General features: G+C 37.5%; 1 pseudogene; it reads right to left on the reverse strand.

The window, feature by feature from the left end:
* Positions 1-4,332: 4,332 nt before the first annotated feature.
* On the reverse strand, positions 4,333-22,835 carry LOC112391724 (28S ribosomal protein S24, mitochondrial pseudogene; annotated as a pseudogene).
* Between the last annotated feature and the right edge of the window lie 411 nt (positions 22,836-23,246).

The following is a 23,246-nucleotide window of genomic DNA, read 5'->3' on the forward strand; positions in this document are numbered from 1 at the left end:
GTGATAGCCCTCCTAGTCGTATTCATGGAAGAGAGAGAGAGAGAGAGGGTGTGTGTGTGTGTGTGTGTGTGTGTGTGTGTGTGTGTGTGTGTGCACGTCTGTGCTCATGTATGAGTAAAATGTCCTCAGTAGTCTGTAAATATCAGAATTTTGGTCTGCTATTTAATGTACTAATAAGTAACTTCTCTTCATTCCCTCCATTTCTGAAAGCAAGATTTGCATCTTTGGGGCCTTCCAGAAGCCTAGACATGATCTCCAGTGGGGAACTAAAACCAAGAGCAGATCCAGGCTCCATAAGTGAGGGAGAAACACGGTGCTCTGTCAGCTGAGTTAAGGGAGAGCACATCTGATGAACAGTCAGTAATGGCTCCTGGAGAGGGTGGCCTTTGACCAGGGACTCGAAGATTTTCACAGACAAAGGGTAGGTGGACCAGGATTTCGGAAAGGAGGTGGGGTGGGGGGTACTGGGGATAAGAGGGAGATTTAGGCCTAGAGAACAGTGGCTGAGAAGTGCAGCTACAACAACTTGGGCTGGAGATAGGATAGGAGCAGCAGAAGATGAGGTTAAAAGTCAGACTGTCCAGGTCTCTGCCCTGGACAGTCCTGGATGCCCAAGTGAGGAGTCTGTTCTCAATCTGAATTATAACAGGAAAGGGTCCAAATTCTCCCCCTCACAGAGGCCAGGTAAGTAAAGTATGTGGGCAAAGAGGGCCAAGTATAAGACACAGACATATACTTAATTTATATTAAACACTTAGAAAGTATCTTCACTTCCCTAAGCCAATATGTTGCCTTTCAATTATAATTGAAATATGTAGCTTCTCAGGTTATCTTTCATCTTCTTATGTTTGAAATAGAGATGAGGAAAGAGAAATATTTCTCCACTCTAAGAAAAACAACAGCACAAACACAACCATAAATAACAAACTACACTTGGTTCCAGCATCAGGAATAGATAGGGAGAGCTGAGGACTCAGACAAACTGGAGTGGATTTGCTTTGTCTCTGGAGGTACTCAACACTCAGCTCCTTACTGCCTTGTGAGAGACTGGGCCCAGTACTTGCAGATCTTTTAGGTTTTCATGAAAATTAGAAATTCTGATTTTGATATAAAATCCTTTGATTATTTAACAATGGATAAAAAATGTGTTTTAAAAACTGAGTAAGCCAAACAAACAAAACATATATCCCATCTAAATTAGAACGGTGGGCTCCTAATTGGCCCCCTTGCTTAGGAAATAATTAATGTTTTTTGAATAGAAGGATAATACATTTAGAATTTACTTTAGGAACATTATCTGGGGGTCATATATGAAATGAACTAAAGAAAAAGGAGAACTCGAAGCAGACAGACCAATTAAGGCATCTTTCAAAAAGCTTGGCTTGAACTGAGCAGGAAGCTGAGGAAATAGAAAGGTGTTTTCAGGTATAGGACTGTGAAAGAGAGAAGGTCTGCAATTTGGTAGCAGGATATGGGGAGTAAAAAAAACAAAAAACAAAACACAACATGAAGTGCAGTGGTTGTTTACAGTAATAAAAAACTCAAGGAAAAAGATTTCTTTTTCTTTCTCCCACGATGTTGATACCAAGGGAGGGTATGACAGTGACTTCAAGTGCCAGGATAAAACCAACCCCAGAACAGGAAATGTGAAGCAACAGGAAGAGTAACAGACAGAAAGATATAAGGTTTCAGGAAAGGTTCACAGGTAATACAAACAATGAAGTCACAAGGAATGTGGACGTCAGTGAATATGGAGCTGCCTTGTGATATTAATTTTTTTTATGTTTCCTTTTCTTTTAGAACACTTTCTTTTAAAGCAATAGTTGCTCCAAGGTCAGAGTCAGAAAATACTCCTCTGACGTATTTTATCAAGCACTTCTAATGCACCAGACATTATTCTGGCTGCAGGAAACAGAATCTGAATATGATTGTAAAGTATATACTTTCATGGAGAGAATTCTAGTTCAGAAGACAGATACTTTTTTTAAAACTAGACAATGAGAAAATATCAAGTTATGATAAGTAAAATACAAATAACAAAACCACAGTGATGCAATATAGAATAACTAGGGGGTTACTTTAATTGGGGTGGTCGGGAAAGGTTTCTCTGTGAGGGGCCAGTTTCCATTTTCCACATTCAAGAGGAGGTCCTCATCTAGAGTCTAAACCCATACTGTTGTCTAAGTGAAAAGAAAATTATCTTGGGCCGAGGAGTACAGATGCCGAGGAAGTTGCCGAGAGAGTCCTGACACTGGTAAACTGTCCTCACTGGCAGGGCAAATTCTCAGCTGATCTCAGAGAATTACAGTGCAGTATTAGCACGTGAATATTTGTTTTTATTTGTTTACTTCACTGTTTTATTTTTCTCTCATGGAGCATTTTCTTGCCTTTAATATAAGTTGAAGGAGGCTCCTGGCAAAGATGGAGTTAATGGGAGCTGGCTTACTTTCCAACTTGAAACAAAAGAACAAAATATGACTTCCCTGGCAGGGGTTAAGAATCTGCCTGCCAATGCAGGGGTCACAGGTTCAATCCCGGGTCCGGGAAGATCCCACATGCTGAAGAGCAACTTAGCCCGTGCACCACAACTACCGAGGCTGCACTCTAGAGGCTGTGAGCCACAACTACTGAAGCCCGTTTGCACTAGAGCTTGCGCACCGCAACTACTGAGCCCACGCGCTGCAACTACGGAAGCCCGTGTGCCCTAGGGCCAGTGTTCTGCAACAAGAGAAGCCACCACGATGAGAAGCCCGCGCACTGCAATGAAGAGTAGCCCCTGCTTGCCACAACTAGAGAAAGCACGCAAGCAGCAGTGAAGACCCAACACAGCCATAAATAAATAAATAAACAAATAAATATTCTTTTCCATTATGAAAAAAAATAAAGAACAAAATAGTAGAAGATCTCAGAAGCAATGGGGATGTAAAACAGTTTGGTAGTTTCTTAAAAAGTTAAACATATTCCTGTTGCATGACCCAGACATTCCACATGTAGGTATGAGAAATGAAAACAAACATCCACACAGACATATACATAAAGCTCATAGCGATTTGATTTGTAATAGCCAAAAACTGAAAAACAAAACAACACATGTCCATCAAGAGGCAAATGGATAAACAAACTATGGTATGGCCATATGACAGACTATTATTCACCAATAAAAAGGAACAAAGAATTGATACATGCAACTACATGGATGAATCTCAAAATAGTCTTGCTAGATAAAGTCAGAAAACAAAGGGTATATACTGTGTGATTTTATTTCTAGAAAATTCTAAAAAATGTAAATTTGTCTATAATAACAGAATATAGATCAGTGTTTGGCTGGGGCTGGGAAGGAGGTGGGGAGAGGCAGGAAGCAGCCATAGAAAGGGGTACAAGGAAACTTTTGGGTGTGATTAATATGCTTGTTATGGTGATGTTTTTCATTTTCACAGGTGTGTACATATGTCAACTGTATACTTTAAATACGTGCAATTTACTGTATACCAACTGTACCTCAATGAAGCTGTCAAAATTATCGAGGAAAATAGTTCAATATCCAGAATCTGACAATCAAAGATTACTGCAAACTCTTTCCTATTTAATGTGAGTGTGTTTTCAATATGAAGTGGGTCTTGACCCAATGCTACTGAAATTATCTGATATATCACTTATCTTTATAAATTGTTTAAAAGTCTTTTTATTTAGAAATTTCATTAGCAGTTTTAAAATTAATAAGGCCACATTATTGGAATATCATGTAATTATGTTGGTGCCTTTCTTGCTAGAGTTATTATTATTATTTGCACAGTTAAAAGCTTTTTAAATAAATGATGAATATGCAGTACAGTATTTATGGGGGATGAAAGTGCATCTGGAAATAAAATACAACAAATTATTCACAGTGGTTCTCTCTGGGGTAGAATTACAAGCTCCATGGCTGATTTAATACATGGCCCTACTGTTTTGATTTTCTAAAATTAACATGCTTTATAATCTCCAAAAACGGATCTTTCGATTTTAAGAGAAAACAAAGAACTTCAGGTAAAGTTCCTGACACAGTGACTGGCACAAGACACTCACTGAACTGTAGCTATTACCTAAACCTCAGATAACTGGCAGCCTTCCTGGGAACGCTGGAGCATCTTCAAAGAAACCCTATTCTAGTTCTCTACACAGACCCAGAGGCAAGACAACATGGAGAGTCTATTTATTCAACAGCCGCTTTGAAGACAAATACATCCCCTCAGTAGTCTGAGGGGATATATTTCCCCTATTTCTACTTCAGTCCTTTTCCACAAATTTCTGTCCTTTGCAGGCTAGAGCCTGATGCAAAAAAAGACAGTTGTCCTAGATATACCCAATCTTTGAGGGCACAGTTTGGAAATGCACAGGACCCTTGTAAAAGTGGGACAGCAGTCTCACCGTAGCCCACAAGGAAGTAGAACCTGTGCACAGGCAGTTGCCTCAGGACCAGAGCACAAATCTCCACCTGGTTAGCCTGGCGCTTTAGAATAAGCTGGTCAGGGAGGCAGCCGGGGAAGATCCCCAACAGAAACTGGCGAAGGAAAACATCTTCCACCGTTCGCTCTGTAGCCTGGCCCTCCCCATCCAGGTTACCTGTGTGCAGTGACAGCCAGTCCTTGCGGTGGGTGACGTGGCAAGTCGCGTGCGCCTCCTCGCAGCTCACTAGCTTCTCCCCCTTCCGGACTCGAGCCGCCCGGTTCTCGGCGCCGACCTCGCTGGTGTTCAAGTCTCGCGAGACGCCCGGCAGCTTCCAGTTCTAGAGTGCATACGGGCGCCGCCATCTTGGGCCCTAAAGTTATCGATTTTTTAATGTTTGTCCTTTCAGGGGCTAAATATGCCCTTATTTTCTCCACCTTCCCGGCCTGCCACGCTCCTCTCCTCCCCGTGTCCTTTCCGTGTGTTATTTTCTATCAACCAAAAAAAAAAGTACCATCTGAAAAGCAAACTGAACCAAAGCATCACTGACTTTAAATATCAGGGCTTTATTTCCTCATTTAGCCATTGAATCAGAGATAACACTTTATGCAGATGAGGTTCAGTTTTGGAAAGTGTTTTATACCGGAACAGTGAATATTTCTCTCTAGTACTGACGATTAATTGCTGTTCTCTCACATGTATTGATTCATAGCAACCAAGAAGCTTAGCTTTTTTGTTTTTTCTTTTTTTTGCGGTACGCAGGCCTCTCACGGTTGTGGCCTCTACCGTTGCGGAGCACAGGCTCCGGACGCGCAGGCGCAGCGGCCATGGCTCGCAGGCTCAGCAGCCGTGGCTCACGGGCCCAGCTGCTACGTGGCATGTGGGATCCTCCCAGACCGGGGCACGAACCCGCGTCCCCTGCATCGGCAGGCGGACTCTCAACCACTGCGCCACCAGGGAAGCCCAGAAGCTTAGCTTTGAATACAAGTATGGTACGGATTGATTTGTGCCAGGGTTATTAGATGTTTCAATCAAGTGGATCTTCCTTTATTTCATCAGCTTGGTTTGTACACCGGGCTCATACACAGAGTCTCAAAGGTTGCTAAAAGCAGCCCTAACACAGAGTGAAATCAGTGCTAAATTAAGTATCAAAGATGCAGTTACTTTTTTTTCTCCTACACCTTGGAAGAGACACCTATGACACAGTGAAAAGTTAAGATGGTATGGGATCAACTCTTTAATAAAATCATTGGCGCAATATGCCCCCTGACAAATCAAGAACCCAGAGAGAAAAGACAATTTAATAAATGACAGCATTTATGACCCTCCCCTATATAACACTTACAACACTTGTTCAGAATACATTTATTTGGAAAGGTAGAGTTAAACTTTGTACTCAGAGTTCTTTTCTTTTTAAGAACTAACCACTGATCCCAATATAGCTTCCCAAGGGAGAAAGAAACTTACTCTAAAATGGAGAGTAATTTCTTTGGAAGGTACAGAATCCTTGTCACAGAAGATTTACAAAAAGTTATTTGACAGTAAGGATAGAACTTATAAAAATGATGTCTTGCGATTCCTACAGATGCTATAATTCTGCCATTCTTTGGGAATTAGTACATTGGCATAGTAAGAAGACCAATTTTAAAAGTCAGACTAGAAATTGCATTTTATTTAAAATTAGAGGAATTCAGTTTTACTTATAATCTATATATATTCAGGCCATTTAACCTGAATTGGATCATATTAAAAATGAGAAATCTCTAATCTACCATAGTGATACTACCAGTATTTTCTTCCTTCCAAACACAAACGTGTACATACCATATGATTCCATTTGTGTGAAATTCTAGAGTACAAAAACCTAACCTATAGTTTCAGAAAGCAAACAGTGTTTTTCTGAGGCCAGGATTGGGGGAATTTACTGAGAAGGAGAACGAGAAACTTTTTAGAGTGATGGACATAGTCTATATCTTACATCATGTGTCAAAAACTCATCACACTGTGCACTTAAAATGTATTCATGTTATTGCTTTTAAATTCTACTTCAATAAAGATTTTTAAAACTATATTAAGATACCATTTTTTACCTATCACATTGGCAATAAATTCAAAAGCTTGACAACACACTTTTTTCGTGCGGTTGTGGGGTAATCAACACTCTCACATTGCTTAGGGAAGAAAAAAACGTTTCAGGCTCTAAGGAGGGTAGTCATATGCCTCTTGATACAATAGTTGCAGAATATGTAGCATTCCTGCCAAAAAATGCATTAACAGAATCTAATCATGTGAGGCTATCAGACAAACCCAAATTCAGAGACATTCAATTGATCTGAACTCTTAAAATTTTTCAATGTTAAAGACAGAGGAATAGTTCCAGATTGAAGGAGACTAAAGAGTTATGACAACTAAATGCAATATGTGCTCCTAGACTGGATCTTAGAACAGAAAAAAAAAAAAAAAAAAAACAGTTATAAAGGACACAAATGGATATCTAAAAAAAAAAAAAAAAAAAAAAAAACAGTTATAAAGGACACAAATGGGACAATTGATAAAATACAAATAGAAACTTATGTAAGATAATACTGTTATATCAACATTAAATTTCTGAAATTATCTTTACACTATGGTTATGCAGGAAAATGTCTTTGTTGTCAGGAGATATACACTGAAGAATTTGGGATTAAAGGATTATTGTGTCTGCAATTTACTCTCAAATATTTCATCAATAATAATAGTGGCAATGATTAGAGAGGTAAATAAAGCAGATACGGGCAAAACATTAATGACCGTTGTCTCTGAGTAAAGGTTATATGGGAGTAGGATTTTTACAACTTTTTAAGTTCGATCGTTCTTTTAAATTTGGATTTTCAAATAAATAATTAAAATGAATCTTCAAATAGCAGTTTCTCAATTGAGAAGGAAAGCCAAAAGAGAAAGGAGAGAATTTTTTTTTCCTTGGGCTCTCAGAATTGAGTAGACCTCTTGGATTCTCGGGAAAGACTTCAAAATGTCCCAAAGATTATAGCTTTGGGGTGTGTCGAGGAGCTCAGAAAGTAAGGCCAGAAAATAGCCTGGGTAGAAAGTGGGCAAAAATGCATATGCATGATGGTAATGGAAGGAGGTCAGTATTTCTGCAGGCTTACTTCTGCTCCTGCTTTGCCAGTTTGCTTCTCTAACTCAGGGGGCTATGAACATTTCATTGCAATTTGGCAGCACTGGAAAATGTACATACAGTAATAGTAAGAGGTGTTGATGGCCACAATAATTCCCTGGGAAGAAAAACATGTTCCAGAATTTACCTTGAAACTGGGGTGGACAACTTCTTTAGTCCACAATGCAACCCTTAAGATTAAGACTGTATATTAGAGTCACTGCCAGATCATTATGGTTTGGAATATCCCAAGAAAGAAGACAAAGATAGAAGGGAATTCTGTGGGGAAAAAAGGGAAGAAGGGAGAGAAAGACAAGAATAAGCACATGCTGCCAGCACTACCTCAGCTGCCGCTGGAAGGCACTCGCAAGAGGTGGTTGCTTCGGCTCTTACCCCTCCCACAGACCTCAGAGAGGACGATTGCCTGAAACACAGGGGCTGGCTACTGCGTTAGGGAGATGACACTTTTTTCAAGTCAAAGAAATTTAAACTGGGCAAGGGCTCACTACTCCTTTGAATTTTTATAATTCTTTGTTCTAGTTTGTCAACACTTGTCTCATGCCTCCCTTTATTTTATTTTATTTTATTTTTTTTGCGGTACGCGGGCCTCTCACTGTTGTGGCCTCTCCTGTTGCGGAGCACAGGCTCCGGACGCGCAGGCTCAGCGGCCATGGCTCACGGACCCAGCCGCTCCGTGGCTTGTGGCATCTTCCCAGACCGGGGCACAAACCCGCGTCCCCTGCATCGGCAGGTGGACTCTCAACCACTGAGCCACCAGGGAAGCCCTATTTTAATTTTTATACATGTTTTATCTCCCTTATCAACAGATCTCCTACAGGCTGAGTACAGAACATAGTAATTTTTATGCTCCTCAAAAAGTTCAGTAAAATGCCTAACAACTCATGCTCAATAAATATTTATTGAGGGAACATGACATTAAAAAAAACAAAAACAAAAAAATCTAGGCCATCAATAGTTCACTTGACGTGTTGTTGTGTGTGAGAGCCCCCTAGCGTGCAAAAAGAGCTGTGTGAAGGAGCCCAGATCAACAGGAATTTAAGCAAGTTTTCAAGGGAATGATCTTGGACTCACTTCTTTAATTCAAGATGCTTTTCTTTTCTTATCTCTCTGATTTATTCTTCTGAGGGGAAAGATCAGTTTTAGAATATTAAAACTCATTAATTCTCCAGGACAGCAGCACTGACTATGCTTCAGACTCCTTCCCAAAGGCCTTTTCATTCAACCCATTAATGGAAGATAAAGTGTGGCATTGATTCTAAGATACATCTTTTCACATTTTAACATTTCTGACAAACAGCATCTTATCGATGCCTTTCAAGGTCACTCTTTGCTAAGCAGTAATCATGGCATTGTTGCCATTGCCTACATGTGTGCACACTTGGTTATGGCACTTCTCACATCAGTTATGAGCATTATTTCTATCAAGTTTGTTAAATTTAACTGTCGTTTGAATATATTTTAAAAGATATATACTAAGATACACTAACTGCATATCTATATCTATACATGCACACACATACACATACACATAGAGAGACAGAGCCATACTTGGCTTTAAAACATAAAGCTATTGTGTATGCAAAAAAGGCAAGAAAATTATGTAGTGGGATGTAAATCAGTTCGTGTAAATTGATTATTTTTTGAAAGAATTCCAGATTGTGCTCCAAAACAACAACAAGTTTCCTACAAGGCCTAAGAAGGGAAGAGACCCAGAAATCGATAGAGCTGTGTTGCATTCTATTACGAGATGCATGCAAAAAGATTGCTTATTATGTGCCAAGCAATGCAGCCAGAAGTGGGAAAATCTGCAACTCTCCCTCTGAATAGATAAAAGAAACTCCAAAGTAATGAGTGACTGATGTGACCTATTTGCGCATTGCGCAGACCATCAGTAAGATGTTAACTTGTCAGCACCTTCCTGATTTTTTGGAACAGAAGTGGTTTACTTGTAACGATACATGATTCATCTGAGGTAAAAATGGAAACAGTAATAATGGTAAATTGAAAATCCTGGTGAATCTCAAGGTAGAAACACTTCTCAAAATCATATTGACAATGTTAGAAGTATTAAAGAGATCAAGATAGTGAACACAAGTAATAAAAATCAGCATGTCTACAGCCACTATGAAAACAGTGTGGAGGATCCTCAAAGAATTAAAAATAGAACTACCATATGATCCAGCAATTCTGCTTCTGGGAATATACCCAGAGGTGACAAAAGCACTAACTGGAAAAAATATTTGCACCCCTGTGTTCATAGCAGCATTATTTACAATAGCCAAGACATAAAAACAACCTAAATGTCCATCAATGGATGAATGTATAAAGAAGCTGTGATATATATATGTATATATATATATATATGTATGATGGAATGTTATATATATAAATATATATTTATATATGATGGAATGTTATTCAGCCATAAAAACAACAACAACAAAAATGAGGAGACGCTACCATTTGCAAGAACACGGATGGACCTTGAAGGCATTATGCTAAGTGAAATAAGTCAGATAGAGAAAAACAAATACTATATGATCTCACTTACATGTGGAATCTAAAAAAACCCCACAAAAACCTAGAAAACTAAACTCTTAGAAAAAGAGATCAGATATGTGGTTACCAAAGGTGGAGGGGAGTGGGAGGTGGAACTGGAGGAAGGTGGTCAAAAGCTAAAAACTTCCAGTTATAAGATAAGTAGGTACTAAGTATGTAACATATGACTATAGCTAACACCATTGTATGATATATAGGAAAATTAAGACAGTAAATCCTAAGAGTTCTCATCACAAGGAGAAAAGTTATATTCTTTTCTTCTTTTCTTTTTATTGTGTCTATATAAGGAGATGGATGTTAGCTGAACTTATTTTAATTATTTCACAATATATGCAAATCAAACCATCATGCTGTGTGCTATACACTTATACAGTGATGTATATCAATTATTTCTCAATAAACTGAAAAAATCAGCATGTCACTATGATAATATGCATAATTACTGATGACTGAACAATTATCTCCATATATTTAAGCCACAACATGAAATCTAAAAATGAGATCTTCTCCAAAAGCGCATTATGTATAAATGGCAAAATAATTGGATGGATAATGGTTGAGTTAATGGTGGGCTAGCTAAAAGTTACTTGGAATTGGTGTCAACAGCTACCCATAACTCATACAGTAGTTTGATTTCTGATGCATTTCATGCCCATGTATCTTAATGGTTAAAGGAGAAGCTCATTGAAAACTAACTTGAGTTGCCTTTGCTTTCTTGATTCTTTTTCCATATAAATTACAAGTTAAGTTACACAATGAACTCTCTAGGTCTAGATCAATTTTAGGAGCAATGACATCTTTAAGATATTGAATCTTTTTGTTCATGAATATAGTGCATCTCTCAATTAATGTAGATCTTCTTTACTGTCAATAAATTTTATAATTACTTTGTAAAAGACCTCTGAAATTTTTGTTGTATTTGTCATGGATTGACATTTCATTATTTTTGTTGCTATGAAATAAAGTAATTTTATTTTTCAAATTGTATTTTCTAGCTGTTAGAAAGTAGTAGTGATAAAAAATAAAATTGACTTTCATATGTTGATCTTATATCTGGTAACCTTGCTAGATTTCTGCATTAATTTTTAAACTTGTCAAATATTGGTAGGTGAATTTGGTAATTTTGGGTTTCCTGTCATTTTTTAAAAGAAGAGTTTTGTTTTTCCTTTCAGATTATTTTATTTGTATTTATTTATCTATTTATTTTAAACTGATTTTTATTGGAGTATAGTTGACTTACATGTTGTGTTAGTTTCTGCTGTACAGCAAAGTGAATCAGTTATACATATATCCACTCTTTTTTAGATTCTTTTTCCATATAGGTCATTACAGAGTATTGAGTAGCATTCCTTATTAGTTATTAAGTTCTTATTCATTATCTATTTTATATATAGCAGTGTGTATATGTCGATCCCAGTCTCCCAATTTATCCCTCCCTACCCCTTTCCCCCTCGGTAGCCATAAGTTTGTTTTCTACATTTGTGACTCTATTTCTCTTTGGTAAATAAGTTCATTTGTACCATTTTTTTAGATTCCACATATAAGTAATATCATATATTTGTCATTCTCTGTCTGATTTATACATCACTCAGTATGACAGTCTCTAGGTCCATCCATGTCACTGAAAATGGCATTATTTTATTTTGGTTTGTTTTATAGCTGAGTAACTTTCCACTGTATATATGTACCACATCTTCTATATCCATTCATCTGTCAATGGACACATAGGTTGCTTCCATGTCCTGGGTATTGTAAATAGTGCTGCAATGAACATTGGGGTGCATGTATATTTTCGAATTATGGTTTTCTCCAGATATATGCCCAGGAGTGGGATTGCTGGATCATATGGTAGCTCTATTTTTCGTTTTTTAAAGAACCTCCGTACTGTTTTCCATAGTTGCTGTACCACTCTGCTTTCAGAAAGCAGAGGTAGAAACACATCCTAACTTATTTTATGAAGTCAGTTTTACCCTAATATCAAAGCCAGACAAAGATATCACAAGGAAGCAAACATCCAAATGAACGCATTCTTCATGAACATGGAAACAAAATTCCTACTAAAATATTAGCAAACCAAATCCTGAAACACATAAAAACTTTAAACGACATGAGAAAGTGGAGTTTATCACAGTTATGCAAGGTTGGTTTAATATCTTAAACTTGATTCATTTAGTATACCACATAAATAAAATAAAGAAAATAAAGTTGTTCATCTCAATAGGTACACAATAATGCATTTGTAAGTAGCAATAGCCATCCATGGTAACAACTCTCAAAAAACTAGAAATAGAATTCAAATTTTTCATTCTGATAAGTAGCATATACAAAAAACTAGAGCTAGTATTGTATTAATGCTGAAAGATGAAATGTTTTTATTTAAGATCAGGAATAAGGCAAAGATGTATATTCTCAGCATTTCTATTCAACATTGTGCTTGTGGTTCTAGCCAGTTCAGTAAGGCAAGAATAAAATTAAAGACATACTTATTGAAAAAAAGAAATACATGTGTCTTCACTTGCAGATGACATCAAAAGCACTATCTTTAAGGAAAAACATAAAATCAACTTAGTAAAAATGAAAATTTTTTTTTTCAAAAGACATTAATAAAATGAAGAAATAATTCAAACAAGGAAAAATATTTGCAAATATTATATCTGAAAAAGGATGTTCATACAAAATATATTTTTTAAATCTAAGAACTCAATAATAAGAGGAAACACTCCCCCCTCCAAATGTGCAATGCAAAGGATTTTAATAGACAGTTCACCAAAGAAGATATATAAGTGACTAATAAACACTGAAAACATACTCAATTAGTCATTAGGGAAAAGAAAATTAAAACTCCATAGAGATACCATTACACACTAAGAAGGATATTTTTATTTATTTTATATCATTATAATTTTTTACTATGGTAAGAACCATATAAAATGATATATACCCTCTTCACAGAGGTTTAAGTATGCAGTATAATATTATGAACTATAGGCACAATGTTGTACAGAAATTCTCTAGAACTTTTTCACCCTATACCCATTGAGAAGAGGGATATTTTTAAAAAGACTAACAATACCAACTGTTATTGAGTATGTGAAGAAACAATCATACATTTATGTTGGGTGTGTAAGATGTGTATAACTACTTTGAAAAACAGTTTTAGTAGTTTCTTAAAAGGAAAATCTTACCATGTGGATCAGCAATATACACACAAATGTTTATAGCAGCACTATTCAAAATAGCCAAGGGCCTAAACTGGCCCAAATGTGCATCAACTGTTGAATTAATAAGCAAAATGTGTTAAATGAATGCAATGGAATGCTATTTAGCAATAAAAAGGAACAAACTATTGATACATGCAATGATAGGGATGAATCTCAAAAACATTCTAATAAATGAAAGAAGCCAGACATAAATGACTGAATACTGTATTATTCCATTTATATAAAGTTTCCAGAAAAGGCAAAACTATAGAGGCTGAAAGCAGATCCACAGTTGTCTGGGGTTAGGGCTGAGAGCCAGGGTTGACTACTGGAATTAGGAAACTTTGGGGGATGATAGAAGGGTTATAAAATTGGACTCTGATAATGGTTTCACAACTATAAATTTTGCTAAAAATCATCAAACTGTACATTTACAATGGGTTAATTGTGTGGTACATAAAATACCCCCAAATAAAATTGTTTTTATTAGCAACCTAATTTATTGGCAACCTAATTTGTCAAGCTATTAGCAAGCGGAGCAGAGGGGACTGGAAAAATCCTCAGGTGCAACAATAATTTACTTGGCCTGACATCTCCCTGCTTACTAAACCACCATCAGAACCATTTTGATGTGAAAAGGTTAGTTAAGCTGGGCCTGAAAAACACAAGAACTTACATAATTTTGCACATTCTGGTGATGCCTAGAACTGGAGACTGCTGCTGCTAAATCCAAAGGTAAAACCTCTGTCAAAGTGCTGAAACTCAAAGATAAAAAAAATTCTGAAAGAACTAGAGGGTGAAAAAGAAGCTGAAATCACATATATGACGATGATTTTAGCAAAATCCTCATCAAGCACAAGGCAAACCAGAAGACAATGGAATGACATAGTTTAAATGTTAAAGTAAAAACTGTCAAGCTATATTTCTATACCCAGTAAAACATCTTTCAAAAATGAAAATGAACTATAGACATTTTCAGATAAACAAAATCTGTGAGAGATTTTACTGCCAGCACTACCAGAAAAGCTAAAGGAATTTCATCAAGCTGTTGAGAAATGATACCAGTTCTACAGAAAGGATGATAAAGCATGGAATTAGTACATGGGGGTAAACAAGCAAAGTATATTTTAATATCCCAATTTCTTTGAAAGACTAAGCAAAACAACAATACTGTATTACAGGGTTTATAAAATACATGGTAATAATACACATGTTGTCTTCATGTCAGTTTGAGCAGCTATAACAAAGTACCATAGACTGGGTGGCTTTTTTAAGCCACCACTGGGTGGCTTATAAACAACAAAAAAATTACACAAGAAAAATCTCACATTTCTGTAGGCTGGAAGTCTGAGATCAGTGTGCCACCATGGTCAAGTTCTGGTGAGGCCTCTCTTCCAGGTTTCAGATTTCTGATTTCTTGTTGCGTCTTCATATGATAGCAGAGAGAGGAAGCAAACTCTCTGGTGGCTCTTATAAGTGCACTAATCCCATTGATGAGGGCTCCACCCTCATGACCTCATTGAATCCTAATTACTATCAAAAGCCCCACGTCCTAATACCATCACATTGTAGGTAGAGTTTCAATGTATGAATTTTGGGGGAATGTAAACATTTACTTCACAACACACAACAATAGGAAAAAAAAGACAGGAGAGACAGAGTAAAGTGACTTATACTATTGCAAACTTCTCATATTATATATAAGGTGGTATATTAATTCAAGTTATACTGTGATTAAAGGTACATATTATAATTCCTAGAGCAACAACTAAAATAAAAGCATAGATTGAAATCCAATAAGGGAGATAAATAAGACGCTAAGAAAACACATGATTAATCTAAAAGAAAACAAGAAAGCAACATGGAAGGAAAAAAGGAACAGAGCAAGCCAACAGAAAACAAATAGCAAGATGGCAGACTTAAACCCAGCCATATCAACAATAACGTTAATTATAAAGGGGTTAAACATTCCAATTAAAGGATAGAATTGTCAAAATAGATACAAAGCTAAACAAGACCCAACTATAAGTTGTTTATAAGTGATGCATTTTAAAAATAAATATAACAATAAGGAAAGTAAAAAAATGGAAAAAGATATACCATGAAAATAGTAATCATAAGGAATCTTGTGAGTCTTTATTAATGTCAGACAGAGTAGACTTCAAAACAAAGTTTATGACCAGAAGTAAAGGAAAACATTTTATTGATATATTTATCTTGATATTTATTTAGAGCATAATATTTATATTGTTATAAATGTTAATTCAGGTATCCCCCACTTTTCAAAAATTTGCTTTACACCATTTTGCTTCTATGAAAGACATATATTAGTACCTGTTTTCGCTAATGGAAGGAATTCTGAAGATAATTTTTGCTTTTACAAAAAAAAAAAGGCAAAAACTAAAAATAACATTCAGCTTTTGTCTTTTTTTTTTAACATCTTTATTGGAGTATAATTGCTTTACAGTGTTGTGTTAGTTTCTGCTGTATAACAAAGTGAGTCAGCTACATGCATACGTGTATCCCCATATCCCCTGCCTCTTGTGTCTCCCTCTCACCCTCCTTATCCCACCCGTCTAGGTGGTCGCAAAGTACCCAGCTGATCTCCCTGTGCCATGCAGCTGCTTCCTTTTGTTTTGCAGTGAACTGTTATAGAGGCTGCCCACACCCCGGGCACTGACAGTGGCACCTCCAAGATCCTTCTCCAGGAACTACACTCAACATCTCAGCATCAAGCTGCCATAGCTTTGAACTACGTCTGTGAGTATCTGAGCTTTATCTCAATTTATTTTGTGCATCTGTTTTCAAGATGTGTCCTAAGGGAATTGCGTCTTCACTTCATGCCATTTCTGATTACAAAAGGTTTCGTAAGAATGCTCTGCTTTTGGATAGCAGGGGAAGCCTGTAATAAAGGGTCAATTCATGAAGAAAACATAACAGTCTTAAAAACTATTTCTCAAGCAATCAGCTGCCGAGGTGATCAATTAGGACAATGAACCAACTTGAAAGTAGCAAGCAAGCCTTTATTCACTTATTGTGTCATCGCAAACAAGAGGCAAAAACAAGAGCCAGTTCCTAAGGGCTTCATTTTTCCTCATGGGACGGCACTGGATGAGAGTCAGATGGATGCAGTGCAGATGGGGCAGTCATCTCACTACCAAGGAGCCCTAAACAAAAGGCTTCTGCCTCTTTATGTCCCTATGGGCCAGGAGGAGGGAGAGATAGAAGGGCTAGGAGCAGAAAGGCACTGAGTTAAAGTGGAGGAAAGTGCCTTAACCCAGACCCTTGATTAGGAGGATATGTATTGGGCTAGGAATGCAGACATGCATCTGAGAATGGTTGTCCCAGGAGGTCCTGAGCCCCACACTGCAATTCACTCCAGAAAATCAATGCATCAGCTCTGTACAAACCTGGTGTGGCCGGGACAGCTTTGTCCCCACGAGGCCTGCCGGGCAATGCCTTGGAATGACCTGTGGTCAGGGCATGAAGGATCAGACAGTCGTTTGACCTGGAGTCAGACTCCTCAGTGTATGTAGTTTACAAGAGAATTGCAAAGTACGTAAAGCTAAAATGCACAGAACTGAAAAAGGAATGGGCATACACTTGGAGACTTTAACGTTTCTTTTTTCTGTAATTGAAGGAGCAAACCGAAAAAACTGTCAGTAAGGATACACTTGACCTAGTAAACATTTTTAGCACACTCCTGCCAACAGCTGTGCTCATGGAAGCTGGGCCATAAAACAAGGCCCAATAAATTTCAAAAAATTTAAATCATACATAGTATATTTTCAGATCATGACAGAATTAAGTCAGAAAGAGATACCAAAAAGATACTAGTAAACACTACACATATTTGGAAATTAAAATATACACTTCTAAAAACCCATGGGTTAAAGAAGAATCAGAAGGGAATTAGAAAATATTTTGAATTAAACAGTAATACAAGCACTACATATCACAATTTGCGGCGGCCACTTCTACTTCCATTCCTTGGTTCCCCAGATCAAAATATTCTAAATACAATCCAAATATCTAAATATAAAAGAAACTGGTTACTGTCCAAAACATATACCACATCTTGTAAGATGGTACCACAACCTCCTAAGATACTGTCTCTCAGATGGTCCTTAAAGTGAATCTCTATTAGGCCCTGCCAGCTTTCTGTAAGGCAACTGCTTTTAGGTCAGTGTTTCTCAAACTTTTTTCATTACCCCCCCGACCCTTATTCCAAGGAAATTTAAAAAAATTTTGCCCCTAATCATTATAATATCTAAGATTTTTTTGCCCCTTAAAACAATCTTTTGCCTTTTGTGGAGGCAGTATCACTCCCATTGAGAATGAATGTTCTCCATGATATGGTAAAGAGCAATACTTGTTAATTCCATAGGCAAAAGCTCCTTTCTATACTTCTTTTGCTGTAAAATGTGTCCGTGGTCAAAAGGATGTTGTGTGTTGTATATGCCAATATGGTACATAAGTCCTTCTGCAGATGGTGGTGTACATAAGTCATGGTGGTGATGGCAGAAGCATTGAGGACAGGAAAGACAAATCCAGAATAAGTGTCTATTTCAGTGAGAACAAATTGCTGCATCTCCATGATGGAAAGCACTGATAACCACTCTTGACCTTTCAAGGCATTAACTGTCCTATCTCAGTCTTAACCTTTATAAGAGATCGAGGCAAAACAGTATGTTGAATAGATACCAGTTAATCTCTTTTCTCAGTTACCCCGCTACTTTCTCTATAGGCTTCTATGCAGAGTTGTTTTGCTAGCAGGTATGGACGTTATGCATGGAATCAATAACCTGGCTTCCACCACTGCTGAGTGCCCAAGCAGTAATAGCATGGACCAATATAAAGATATACAGATTGCCAACAAACACATGAAAGGATGCTCAACATCACTAATCAGTAGATAAATGCAAATCAAAACTACAATCAGGTATCACCTCACACCAGTCAGAATGGCCATTAACAAGTACGTATACATATACTGATTCACTTCGCTATAAAGCAGAAATTAACACACCATTTTAAAGCAATTATACTCCAATAAAGATGTTAAAAAAAAAAAAAACTGGGGTTACTCTGAAATATATTTTGTATGAGAGACTGCCAAGTAAACTTACACTGTTATGTTCTTGAGTTTATCACTCAGTAAACTTCACAAGATTCAATTCAATCATCCTACATCTTTAGTCCTTCATACCATCAAGAATCTAACTGTATATTCAAATAATAAGTTTTCAAACAAAAATATAGACTGTGACTTGTAATTACACTTCTTTTAGGTTTAGGAATTCTTGAGTAATTAACGCCTTTGGATTCTTAATATCTGTTTTTGAACGCTTAAACCAAAATAAAGTAGAACAGCAGGACTCAGTAATATCTAGATATTTTTACTTAATGATAGTTGGTGAAAACAAGTGAGATCTATTTTCCTCATGTGATCTGAGAATAGATTAGAGCAACCCACATTTATGCTGGAGCTGTGCCCTTTTCCCCCAAATGATTCAGCTAAACCTCATGAAGATTTAACATTAGGTAATAGAATGTCCTTTCCTAAAATAGCTTTAGTCCAAAAAAGCTGTTATGTGAGAATGAAGTTCAGAGAATTAATAAGGAGATCTGCACAAAGCACCTTGACCAATTTCTGAGGAGAAATGTATGGTAAAGGATGGACCAAGGTGACTTTTTCTGATATCTCTCCCTCTTGAGAAAGTGGCAGAATGGGGCCACGAGAGTTCAAGGTAAATGGGAGTTTGAAGCAATTATCTAAATAATCCAGACAAGAAGGCACACTTGGGCTTGTCAAAGTCACTGAACCTAAATATTTTGAATCCTGTTAGAAATTTGTTAAAGTATCTCTAGGGCACACATACCGATATTGACTCATTGCGTGAAGGAAAAATGTTATCCCTGGAAAAAGTAGGCTCATGTACATATACCGTGTTAAATAAATGCTCAGTTTTCTTTCTACTTTACTTTGCCCGGTAGATAGTGTCTTTCACCTGCATAAGAAGTACGAATAATGTCCTCATATCCTATTCATAGCATTTATACTTCTGTATTTCTAAAATAATTTTATAAGTAGTATGAGTTTTCACCCAGAAGAAAAAAAATCAGTGTAGCTGATATGAATACAAAATAAAGGAAGAAAAGAAAAGGAAATAGAATTACCCACACGCTTCTGGGAAATAAAAAGACTTCACAAGCTATAAAAAAAATCATTTTATTCACAGGGTACATTTCCAAAATTTCTCCAAGTAAGGGAGGTAGAGAAATTGAGACTTACTGAACCTTCCCAGTACCAGCCATAATTACAATGAACACAGCAAAGAAAAAGACATGTTTTTACAGCAAACCTCCTCCTATGACATTGCATTTAAATTCTGTGGAAAGAACAACTCAGCAGAACCAACAGAGATACTGTTTTTCTCAAGTCATATTATAAAAAGTACCAATTAAAGTTCTTTCTTACCTGCTACATATTCTATGAAACTAAAAAAAGAAGAAATGAAAAGCACAGATTTTCCCCACACCTACTGCCAGTGGAGTTTGGTTTTATTAGGAAGAAGTAATTCCAGGTATACTTCAAAAGTGATTTCAATTTTATGGTCTAACCTAACATCTTTTCCAGAATTACTGCATCTATGGACTTTTAGACTACTGTACGAGGAAGAATATTTGAATTTTTCTATTTTTTCTTAGCCCCAGTCTGCAAATCTGCTCTTGAAAGACATCCTGTATACATGTGGAATACTATATAATGTGCAATCATTGAGTTAAAGAGAAACTTTCTTTTTCAAAACTTTTCAGACTAACTATGCTGTATGGTTAACTGGAGTTCTAATCATGTTCCAGACTTTTAAAAATTTAGGCAAGTTTTCAGTGGAGCTCTCCTTGTCTGTTCTCGCCCCCTTCCTTCTAGTGTCTCTGACTTTGATGTACCCCAGTGGCCACCAATCACCACAAATTGTGAATCCTATATATTATGAAAGAGTTGTCTCTAGTAACCTACCAACAAGAAAGCCCAAAGGATTGGTGCTAAAGAATGAATGAGAAACAGAAAAAAAAAATTGCTTCCTTGATTCCACAAATGCTAGAATTTGCTGGACAAACAAACATTTTTAGTCTATGTGTCCCCCTGTGGCTAACACCTAAGGCGTTCCCTATGAGAAGGTTCTGCTACTTCAACAAAGGATATTTACATACTGTTATCAGACGTCTCCAAGGCCTATATACTATTGTGCATTTATATAAAATAGTCACATTCACTACACTTACAAGAGTTCTTGCTGATGATAAAGATACAACTTGGAACAAACATGGTTACACCTCTAGAGTGATGGGGTATACGAAGGAAATACACAAGGAAGTGGGAGCCAAGCCAGAAAAAGTTAAGGCACCCTCTGCCATCCCCCCACCAGGTCAGCCATCTTTTTCTTTTCAATGGGCATAACTAATGCAAGGGGTGTGTGTGTGTGTTTACACTAGAACACAGGGGAGAAAATGCATCTATGTCTGCCTAAGTAATCATGAATATAAAAGCCTTTTACTGAGGAATAATTTTGGAAGCAGTGGACGAAAGCTAACTGTGCATAGCATAGGGTGATCGTGTTTCAAAGGGTCAAGTTCAAGGTAACACTTCCTACTATCGCTGCTGCATCATGACAAAAGATCTAAATAATCTTATTTTGGGAGAACGCATCAAAGTGGAGATGGAAGAGGGGTGTGAGAATGGGAGTGTTTGCATATTCAGGCTCAAACACCAAGGAAAGCCCAACTTGGAGAAGGCAGAAAGGGGGGTAGCATTTAGACCGTGAGGGTCCAAGTAGGTAAATAAGCGCCACTTCTGCTTTCTTCCCTAAGCGTCTCACAGTCTCACGCTGCTTTCTCTAGTGTCTTTCCATCATTAGCCGTAACAACCGCATGACAATGTATTTCTTTTAAAATGTTTTGAAAAGGTTCTTGAGGCTGACACAAGGACAGCAGCCTCTGTACTCTCTCTTTGCTTCACACTAAGATCCTTCCCAGTGGTCTCTCTCCATTAAAGCCCTGATTTTTACCTGTATCTTTTTCATTTTGGTTAAACCTCTTTTTTTAAGATTATAATTTTCCATTTCTCTTACTATGTAGAGAAAAACAGACATATCTATCTCCTGACTTTCTCTGCCCTGGGTAAAAATCACATCTCTTAGATGTTTATTGGTATCATGTGAAACATAAGCTTTTAAAATGACAAATAACTGGAGAAAATCTAATTACATAGAAGCAGAAAGAGACATGATCAATATACTTAGATACTATTCTATAAAACTCCCAGATAGCTTCGTATCATTGATTCTATCCCACAGCTTCAACAGGAAAGCAAATCAGAAAGAATTTTAGCACAATGTAGAGATCAATACAAACACAGGAGGTAGGTAAATTAGTGACCATAACCAAAATATAATTCCTCTTTTGTGCTTTAAAAAGTTATAGTTATGGGCTTTGGCTATCATACAAATGCTCACAGGTATTATAAGTCAATTTATAGTAAGTTATTTACTCCTTATTTGCTAGAGATGGAAGAAATCAGAAATGCTGGCACCAGAAAATCAGAAGAAGGAGACAGAAGCATATATTTTTTCTTTATTGCAATGACAAGCAGAATTTTTGTGTTATGTTTGAATGAACTTTCCATTCATGTATTTATTTCAATCTCTCACCCCTAGGATGTAGGTAAAAACTTCAGAGAAGCCTAGGCTGGGGGTAAAGCCAGTAGTATCCATTTTCTTATGCTAGGAAGGAAAAAGGTTATAGCAATTGCAGATTCACACAAATCTCCTTTCACTTACAGAATAGGAATTTTATGGTGCTCAACCTAAACACTGTGGCTTCACATTTAGGATTTTATAAACAGACAGTCTAGGCTTCAGGATGCCTTTGGATGAGTCTCCAGGGTTTTCAAAGAGGCTACAGAACTTTCTCTAGGCTACTAGAGAACTAGTAGGATATGTGCTATCTTCCCAGCTTCAAAAACTCAGAAAATGCATCAGAGTAGAGAAAAAAAGCTCTATTTTTAATAAACACTGGCAAAGCCATAATCAGGTCAGGGATGACCAGAATTCTGTCACAAGACACCCAAATTTAGAGAGCACAAGTTTAAGCATCTCAGCAAATTTCCACACCAACTCTCTAGTCACAAGGCTACTAGCTCGACCCCGGAGCCAGGCCAGCTTCCTTGGTAGTGGACAGAGATAGAGAGTGCTGGAAAGTCAAGGCCAAGGGCAGAGACTTCTCTGACCCTTTGTATCCGGAAAGCATGGGGACTGTGGCGTTGTTCTTCCTTTCAACTTGCCTCTTCCTTGTCCCAGCACTCAATTCACTGAAGTTGTCAAAATTGCTACTTGTATTTAGTTGCTGTTACGGCTCACTTTGTAAGAGGCTTGACCTGTGTTGCAGGTGCCTCGGAGTTGTCTGCACACTTCCATCCCTGCTGTGTGCCCACTAAAATCAGATCATCTCAGAGGAGACCTCTACACTGGGAAGATGAAGAAATAAAAAGCACAGTATTGGGGCTTCCCTGGTGGCGCAGTGGTTGATAGTCCGCCTGCCGATGCAGGGGACACAGGTTTGTGCCCCGGTCCGGGAAGATCCTACATGCCGCGGAGCAGCTGGGCCCGTGAGCCGTGGCTGCTGAGCCTGCGAGCCGTGGCCACTGAGCCTGCGCGTCCGGAGCCTGTGCTCCGCAACAAGAGAGGACACAACAGTGAGAGGCCCGCGTACCGCAAAAAAAAAAAAAAAAAAAAAAGCCCAGAATTCAGAGGTAAAAATTAGATGCTTAAAAAAAAAAAAAAAAAAAGCACAGTATTGTTCTCAACAATTTATTCCTCTACATGCTC

The sequence above is a fragment of the Neophocaena asiaeorientalis genome, unplaced genomic scaffold (genome assembly GCF_003031525.2).
Source record: "Neophocaena asiaeorientalis asiaeorientalis breed wild unplaced genomic scaffold, Neophocaena_asiaeorientalis_V1.1 scaffold150, whole genome shotgun sequence".
NCBI classification, from domain to species: Eukaryota; Metazoa; Chordata; class Mammalia; order Artiodactyla; family Phocoenidae; genus Neophocaena; species Neophocaena asiaeorientalis.